Consider the following 10000-nt stretch of genomic DNA (forward strand, 5'->3'; position numbering starts at 1 on the left):
ACAGGTAGATGATACATTATTTATCAGCTGGAACTATTCCTCAGACCCATCTGGTCTGGGGAAGCATATCGAATTCAGCTGGCCTACTTGTACTGTAGTGCAGCCTGTGTATGTTTTTATGTCTCTCTGCATTTCGCGGTGCCAGCTTAAAGATTGATGTGATGCTTGTGTGGGTGTGTTCGAGATGTGATCACCTGAGGCACAGAGGGGGGAAAGCTCAGGTGTGTGTGAGTTTGCATGCATGAGACTGAGTGTGTGTGTGTGTGTGTGTGTGTGTGTGTGTGTGTGTGTGTGTGTGTGTGTGTGTGTGTGTGTGTGTGTGTGTGTGTGTGTGTGTGTGTGTGTGTGTGTGTGTCCAACCAATATGCGAGCCAAGAGAATAAAATTAGAAAAGAGAGCGGAGTGTCGAAGATGACAAAGCAAAACTGAGAGAAAATGTAAAGATGTAGAAGTAGAAGGGAATGGAGTGATAAGGGCTGGAGGGAAAATACTTGCTAAACGTGCCAGAGAGGGAATGAGGAGCGTGAGGTGATAAAGAGAGGACGACTGATAAGAGAAATGATAGAGGAAAGAGAAAAGAGAGAGCTGTTGCTATCTGACCTTCACTTTCTCCCTTCACTCATCCTCTGCCAGAGGAAGAAGGGATCGTATGGAGAAATGATGGAAAGAAGGATGGTGGTAATCTGACTAATGCCATATTTGAGAGGAGAGGAATCAGAAGGCGTGCGTTATTCAGCCCTAGTGGATGTGATGGAGAGAAGGTCAGCTATTCTTAGTCTTTGCCAACCCCTGTATGATGCGTTTAGCTGGCTAAATGGCGAAGTACTTGAGCTTCATTTTGAAAGGAGTGGCTTAAAAAGTAATTCATCTTATATCACAGGCTTCTTGAAAACAGTCGTCTGTTAAATATGGTTGAGTTTATGTCCATTTTATGCTGTAACAATTGTGTCAGCATTTAATTTGAATGTCTCTATTATTATATTTCTATTACAAAATGTTGACTAATGCACGTGGTGCGTATAAAAGCAGACCCTGTGACCCTTTGCCAGGTGCCAAATTCCTAAAATCAATCAACAGCATCTCTTTACTAAAACCACAGGCTGTAAAAAAATAATCCAAAAGGGAGACAATGCTTTAACACATGAGGCAATATTCACATCAATTATGAACAGAAATGTCTTTAAACTGAGATCAATATATGGTATGTCGAAACTCATGAATGCAAATAGAAATAAAATATGTAAATAGGGGAGGAAGATCGCCGTATAACCGGTCCATGTCTCATATCCCCAGTAAAAGTAACTTGAAGAAAAACGTATTTCTACTTCTCATTTACATTTTGACACATTACTGTTACATAGGCTACATTGGAGCAGACGTTAAGACACAAGGAACTGTGTTTTATACTGAGAGACAAGATACTTCAACTAAGGAAAGTAATGAGGGTGGATTCTTTATTATCTTATATATCTTTTGCTAAAACTATGGCAAGGCACACTACAAACACAACATTTTGTTAATCTAAATGAAGCTCGATTTAATTAAGATTAAGTGAATGTAGCTTCTGGTTTATAGTGTTGCCAATATATTGTATTGTAACCTCAGTATCTTGATTCAAATCGTAGCCTCATTCATTAATTATACCTATTTTCAGTAGCATCTCCCACTTGGAGGTCGGAGGTCAAGGTCAGCTACTGAGCGCCTGCAGGAGCGATGATGAGCCCCTGTGTCGACTCCCCCTACATGAGACCACAACCACACTGATTACCATATGCATCGGCATAATTAATCTGCCTATAAATAGTTGTATTCCCAGTTCACAGCACAGGCTCTCTGCCTCGCAGGTTAATACCTCACAGCTCTGATCATCAGTATGTAATGTGAACGTTCTGTGTACATGCAGGCATGTGCGAGAAATGCATTGACCAAGATTTTCACTTCTGCGTAACCCATGAATGTGTCAACATTCACAGTGTGGTCCGAAAAGCCTGAAAAGAATTGTTATTCAGCTGCTCGTTGCTTTTTTAAGTATCATGTGGCAGTGTCGGAGGAATAAAGAGGGAACTTCATAAAACAGTGCGCGATGTCTTCAGCCCGGAATGGTAAACAGTCCTGATGCTGATGAGCCCTGCTCTCCGTCAGTGTGTCTTTGCTGAGCTTGGAAAGCCTCCGGCACACACACACACACACACACACACACACACACACACACACACACACACACACACACACACACACACACACACACACACACACACAAATGCACACATAAACACCAACATTTGGGCTCACTGGATTGCGTTCTCTTTTAGATACAAAATAAATATATTTAGGTCCCCATTCACATTTTAATGGAACGCTCTGATTGTGTGTAATGCTTGAGTGCTTGTCCCTTGTGTGCCCCTACAATAAATAAGTTAAGTTAAGTTTATGCCTCTGATATCTGCACTTTATTTCTGGTTACTATTTTTGTCTCAATAGCCTCTGGCCTGTGGTGTGTCACAAAGCCGCAGGGCTTTGTGTCCGGCCTCATGCTTTACGGCACAGGCCACATAGTGTCACACTGACCGCAACCCTGGGAATATTACAATAACACAGTGACATCATTCACAACAGAAACACAATGGGTGAGAGTGCGAGTAGGACGTATAGATAAACACATGCTGTTGCAGGAGAAAGCAGGGACTACACAACTTCCACAACTACAGTCTGACAGTGACTAAGTGAAGGCCAAGAGAAGGAAAATTGTTGCCAAAGACCAAATACCTATCTGATCATAAAAGGGCAGAGTGGTTGCTGTCCTGTATCAATCTTATGCTGCAGCATTTTTCCAGCCACTGCGTGTTCAAGGTGGAGGAATATTGAATCTGCAGTGCAGCATGCATGCAAAAAAGTGTGAATTCTTCAATGCTGCAGCCACTGTCCCGAAACTGCTGGAATTATATTGCACATTGTAGATACACTGTGGGAACACACACACACACACACACACACACACACACACACACACACACACACACACACACACACACACACACACACACACACACACACACACACACACACACACACACACACACACACACACACACACACACACACACACACACACACACACACACACACACACACACACACACACACACACACACACACTTTTATCTCTATATTCCACTCGCTCTCTGAGTTTCTGACTCGACACACTCTTGAAAATGTCTTTTAGTTTCTGAGGCACTCAACTTATTCTAATTTTGTATTTACAAAATCATATTATGCTTTAAGTGCTGCATCTGCAGGAAGTTTATGACTGTTTTAATTCTCTGTAAGCATACTGAATATGATAAGTGCCAAGGCAAGTTGAAATAGGGGCACATTTGAGCTCGAGTTGGCCGACACTGTCATACACACTCTCGTATAGGAGCGAAGTGTCTTGGCTTTCTTTTCCTGAGGGTCACCGGGGTACATCTCAGAGTGGAACAAGTACAGTTTGTGGACTGGTACTTATGGAGGGACTAGTTTCCCTCTGGTGCGCTACTGAATCTGTGCAATCAACATGTCGATGTATCCTTGGGCAAGATACTTACCCCTGAGTTGGTCCCGATGGCCAACGGTTCGTGAATGGGTACGAATGTTAGCTTCCCTAGAGCAAGTGGTTCTGCTCTGCATGAATGAGATGTGAATGGGTGAATGACTCGTAGTGTGTAAAGCGCTTTCAGGGATCGGAAATACTTGATAAACCGCAATATAAGCACGGTCCATTTATCTATCCTCCTTCCAGCTATCTCTCTCCTTAATAAAGGACGAAGGGACAAAATATCACTGTGTGACAGTAAACCAATATGAATCATTTGGATGAAATTCCTCTATCACTCTTTTAAGAACATTTTAAATAGAATTTGCTCTAAATTATTATAGACACAATTCATCTTTTAACAAGGGCCTTATAAGACGCCATGCAGAAACACAACTGACTGAGTTACAGACCAGTGAAGACAGGGATTAAACCTGAAAATGTCATGACTTTCTGCCAGATGATGTCTGAGTGGTTTCCCAGGCTGAGTGATGGACGAATAGAAAAACACAGAGTGACAGACAAACAGCCGGTGAACAGAGAATGAATGGAGAGTGAATCATCCTGGCTGCCACCTTCCCTGTGTTCTTCAGTAATAGTAAAAACAATATTTCCTTTTGGCGGTTTGGCGGTCATGAAAAATATATTGAAATTCACAGGTCTTTCACTCACTGCATCCTTAAAGAATACTGAATCCTGCTTTAAATGTTCTTAAATATTCTCTGCTGTACTTAGCTGTAATTTAACATTTATGTTGCATCGACGATTCCTTCTACAGTTATGCCTTCCTATATTAACATGTACATTTTTGAGCCACACTTAGAAAGACTCAATTATGCTTTTTGAGGTTTTCCCTTTCCTGTAGTGTGTTGTGAATTGATATCACTATTTAACACTCACATTTCTATTGGCTACAATCCTTTAGGGCGGTGGTGGCGAAGTCCATAGGGGCTTGGCCTGGGAACTGGAAGGTCACCAGTTCAAGTCCCCGAAAGACCAAGTGCCACCGTGGTGTCCCTGAGCAAGACACTGGTTACCTACACTGCTCCCCGAGTGCATAATGGCAGCCCACTGCTCCTAACACTAGGATGGGTCAAATGCAGAGACCGCATTTCGTTGTCCTAGTACTTGTACTCTGTGCAATGACAATAAAGTTGAATCTCCATCTTCATCTTCAATCCCATTGCGTGATAGGCAACAAAGCCAGCCAGTTAACCAATCAATGGTTTCTCTGGGCTCTGGTTTCTCTGGGTTCCGTAAATAAGCATTAATATTAATCCAGAAGATCCGTTTGGGTGATTTCATAATGTGGGTAAAGGGGGAAAAAAAGGATTAGTTCCGAGAAATTGTCTCAAGGACAACTCTGACAAGCGGGCTAACAAAGAGAGACAGGTTTTATTTGGCTTAGGCATTTTTATCACAGTTGTCAGGGGACACTACACAGCAGTAACATGCAGCCAACAACTGTGGACAAAGTCTGAATTGTCGCAAGGTGCAGGAAACATTGGTTGAAGAGGGACAGGTGAGATCCAAACACCCTGAGGGACCTGTGTGTGTTTGTACAGTCACTGATTGTAGCTCACTGCTCCTGCATACACATACAGAAGAGAAAAACTCACACCTGTCCTGAGGCCAGTTTGGCCTGGGCAATGAGAGTGAATGGATCAGCTAGCCAGTGCAGACCTTCACAGATGGTAACAGACAGTGACGTAGGGACAGAACTGATGGGCCGGCGTTGCAGAAAGGTACATTTTTAAAAAATCATGAGAGAATCATGAGAGAAATAAAAAGAGAGAGAGCCATGAGGAGGTTCATTGTAATGCTTTGTAATCCATTGTAAAGACAGCAAGGCACCTGAACACAACATCAAAATACCTAAATCTTTAACAATGAAACAAACATCATTAATAGAACCAAAGCTTGGGCATCATATCTTCTCTAGAAAGGTTAGAGAACAATCCTTGAATGAAGCCAGGTAATGCTTCTGGTTTGGAAACCCAGCTGGGGAGATGTTGGCGGTGATTCAAGAAGCCACTCTCTGGTACTTTTGATTACTTGTTTCCATAACGGAGAAGCAGAAGATTGTTTCCCAATGAAATATAGAAAGGCACCTGCTCAGTTTCTACAACAGTCATTATCACCAGTGTTGGAATAAGAACTACTACATATATGTTACTTTAGTAAAGATTCCATAGTTTAGAGACTCTGTTACAAGTTAAACTTCAATGCTTTATATCGTAATGTACTTAAAATAGTTCATACTTATACGTTATTTTATAGTTATCTACTCTATGATATAATATTCATATGGATGTGTTACAATCAGAGATGCATTCATGTGTTCATTACTAGTATTCACTTTAAAAATACTTTATATCTATACCTCAGTATTAGTGGATCTATATGTCGTAAACGTAATCTTATCTGCCAACTAAATGAAGGTAGAAGTTAAATTGATTTAACATTGATTTGAATGATTTGCTTTACATAACCTTGCCCCAACATATATCAATGCCTGCCTTTCATTTTACAAACCTACAAGGACACTCAGATCCTCCAATGTTTTTCTTTTAGAAGTGCCTAGAGTATTTTACAAGTAATCTGGGGAGGCTGCTTTCTGTTTTTATGCCTCCAAACTGTTGAACAGCCTCCCATCGGATCTTAGAACAGCAAACTCCATCGGAATTTTTAAAGACCTATCTTTTGACTTTGGCTTTAATTATAGGTCATTTTAGTTGTATCTCTGTTCATGTTTTACGTTTCTGTGAAATAAAACATACTGTTTGTTTATAACTTGTTTTGTTTTTTATATATATTTTTGGGGGGCTTTTTGCCTTTAATCGGATTGGACAGTGGAGAGTGACAGGAAAGTGGAAGAGAGAGTCGGGATGGGATCCGGAAAGGACCACAGGTCGTACCGGCGTACGGTGCAGGTGCCCCAGCCAGTTGCGCCACGGCCGGGGCCTATAACTTGTTTTTAATTATATTCCACCATTTTATTTTGTATCTTGTCTTAGAGAAGAAGTATAAAGTATATGAACTGGAAATAGTGAAGTAAAGTACCTCAAAATAGTACTTTAGTTAATGTATTTCCAACACTGATTATCACTCATGAGTCCCATTTTAGAGGCTTAACCACTGATTGATAAGATGTTTGTCTTGGTGACTCCTCAGCAGCAACCACCACTTTTAGTATCTTCCGTAATTATTGATGATTTAAGACCAAATCATTTTCTTGTTTCCTTTTTTACTTGGGGAACTGCGCTGAAAGGCAGAAGCTGAGAGTGAGTGGCTTGGAAGATTAATAGAAAGTGGCAGATTGGGGAAGCCGCTACACGTTGTTCCTCGTTCTGAGGGGCGGTTAAATCTGGGCTAAGGTTCATCCTCAGTTTATCTGTTTCTTCTGAATAACTGGCCATTATTCCGAGCACACCACAATCACTAATCCCCATAATGACCTCCATAATGTTCCTAATTGCTAACTTAATAACCTAATACCCACCTGCTATCTCTGCCTGGACAGGGAAAGATGGATGCACGCACTAAAACAGATCACATGATCCTCTCGCTGTAATTCTGTCGGCAGTATGCTCCTTTACTTGTCACGGCATTATTACACACACCCTCACGTCACAAACCATCACAGCGACAGCATCAGAACATCTTGTCTCATCAAATCTGAGACAAAGCCCTCCGGTGAGACAGTCGTTAAGTCGGAATCGATCAAAAGCCTTATCAAACCCCCTGCAGATGTTGTGCACGGTTTCCACGACAGGCTTGTAAAAACCTTGGGGGAAACAACAGGTTGGTTTAATGAGTATTTGTTAACCCTTGCAAACATACAGCTGATTAATCCGTCTCAGGGTTATCATGGGGTAACAGTCGATGTAAGCTCAATTTGTGAGGAAGGATATTTGGATAAGGTTTTGAGTCAATTCGTGCTATGTGTACAGATTCTAACATTTGCTCCTTGGTTTTATTATAATTTCACTATCTCCAGCCTCAGCTTTTGCCTTTAACTGCTCACAAAGCCTTGGCAAGTAGTCGGAGAAGTATAGATCATATCTGACTATTCTCCTCATCATCCCCTCATCGCTCAGTTCTATGTCCAGACCTTTGGCTTTATTGGTAGATCAGTGCAGTTTAATTAACATTGTTAACAGCCATTATCCATCAGTGGACAGGACTGCAGCCCGATAGTGTCTTCTTCCTTTTTTTTCACTCCTTTCTCATCTTCTGAGCCTCATTGAATCTCTCTCTTCCTTTAATGTGTGTGGATGCAAATGTGGCCAAATTGGTCCTCTTTTGACTTTCTTTCCATCTGTCTTTAACTGTGTTGTCATCTCTCTTTTATTCCCATCTTGTTTCAGTCTATCTCTCTTTCTGCTCTTTCATCTCTCTCGCTGTGCCCAGCTTGAAAAAAACGTCTCCTTTTGGCTAGTGCAAGTACAATTAGGCATGCATGGAGGGCGGGAGTGTGGGAAATAGCTGGTAACGAGAGATGAAGTCAGATGAACTGATAGAAAGACTTTATGCTGCTCTCCTCTTATCTCCGATCACACCATTAGATACATACAGAGCCCACTTCTGTTAACACTTTGTATTCACGCTTATTAATATACGGGAGGGCAAAGTCACAGAAAGCATAGAGCAGGCCACAATAAGCGCTGATGACTAAATCTTGAGCGGGACGCTAAATCCTGAACAGCTTCTGCAGCCGCCCGTGACCTTAGAGTTCTCTGTGGCGAATCATCAGACAGCATAAATAAACATTTTACAGCAAACAGCTTATAGTATCTCTCAGAGGTGGGACCAAGTCACTGTTTGGCAAGTCCCAAGTAAGTCCCAAGTCTCAGCAGTCAAGTCCAAGTCAAGTCCCAAGTAAAGACAGAGAAGGGCAAGTCGAGTCCAAGTCCAAGTAACACCAAAGCCAAGTCGAGTCCAAGTCCAAGTCCCAAGCTTCTTCGAGTCCTGAACAAGTCATCATGTACTCTTCACTTAATAATGCCATTATCAGACTAACGATCACACAATTTCAACATATCAACCTAATCTTCAGTATTTTTTTATACATACAGATTAAACTATGCATATATTTTATATATCTGTATATACGCATGCGCCCAAAGACCTTCAAAGTATTGTGTGTGAATGGTGGGTTAGAAATGTATGAGCACGGAAGGCACCACTGTCATCCTAAAGTTGGTAAAGCGCCTTGACTAGTGAGGCATGGACTGTGTGGATGCATGTAACTGGCATTGATGCTTCAGTGGATGCCAGTTACAGTAGGTCAACATTTTGCTTAAATCACAAAGAAACCTAATATTTCAATAAAACAATGTTAATCTGTTTAACAATTAAGCAGCATGACTACACACAATGAAAGGTGCTGGGGGTAGGCGCTTGAGAGACAGACAGACAGAGAGAGAGACAGAGTACACCTCCCTAATCTTAGTTATTTGTGTACATACCTGCAAACTCAGAAGGGCTGAAAAAGGTGACAAACTAAACCGTTGTAGGGGGGTCTGGGGGGTCTGGGGGCATCCCCCCCCACCCCCCCGGCCTTTGTACACGTTGCCTAGCAACGTCGCACATGCGCATTATATCCTGCTCCGCTCCGAGTTATAGTAGTAGGCTATTCATGGGAAACGCATGAACAGCAAGTTAAGATCTCGGCCAAGTCGTAATTAAAAGCAGTTGTTCATTATTTAAGTTAAGCGGCGGTAACGCCAGTGTTAAACACGGTGTTAAACAAGGTGTTAAACACGCAAATGCCGGTTGGTGTGCGTACGGTACTGAGTGTTTATCGGTCCACAGCCGTAATGAACGTGTCGCATTGGTCCATATGTAATGCGCACGTTCTGTTGTTCCCATTGGCATAGAGCTATTGAACATTAATTTTAACAAAGGATACGGATAACATATCGCCCACGGCAGTTTTTGTCATTGTATGTATAGCCTATATTTGTATTACGCTATCATCATTCAACATGTAGAATGAACGTGTTATCTATAGAGTCGATTTACATAGATAATTCACAACCATGAACCTAATCTGGATCTTAAACCTGCCAATTGCAACTGAGAGAGACGCAGACCAGACGGACAGCTCTCGACTAGGCTTCCCTTCCGTGGCACAATTGCATCTTTTCCGTAGATGAAATCCGGGGAAATCGTGAATATTAATGAGGGGAAACCCGGGGATTATCCAATCACGCTGGTTAGGTCCCTGATCCAATCCAAAAAGGCCAAAATCCACCACATGATTGCATTGCTCGCACTTGCCTGCCGGCTCTCTCACTTTGCGGTCTTTGGGGCTTCGCAGGTTCGCATTGCAGGGAAGGATGTCCATGATCAGGAAATTTAGCTTTTGACTCGAGGCATGTCAAGTCATTACAAGTAAAAGAGGCAAAGTCCGAGTCAAGTCTC

The 10000-nt window shown here is 42.0% G+C and overlaps 1 protein-coding gene across 1 annotated transcript in view; it reads left to right on the forward strand.

Moving 5' to 3' along the window:
- LOC134870039 (leucine-rich repeat-containing protein 52-like) overlaps nt 1–10000 on the forward strand; it is a 15765-nt gene that overhangs the window by 4707 nt on the left and 1058 nt on the right. The window lies entirely within an intron of this gene.

This window comes from Eleginops maclovinus, chromosome 9 (genome assembly GCF_036324505.1).
Source record: "Eleginops maclovinus isolate JMC-PN-2008 ecotype Puerto Natales chromosome 9, JC_Emac_rtc_rv5, whole genome shotgun sequence".
Taxonomy (NCBI): Eukaryota; Metazoa; Chordata; class Actinopteri; order Perciformes; family Eleginopidae; genus Eleginops; species Eleginops maclovinus.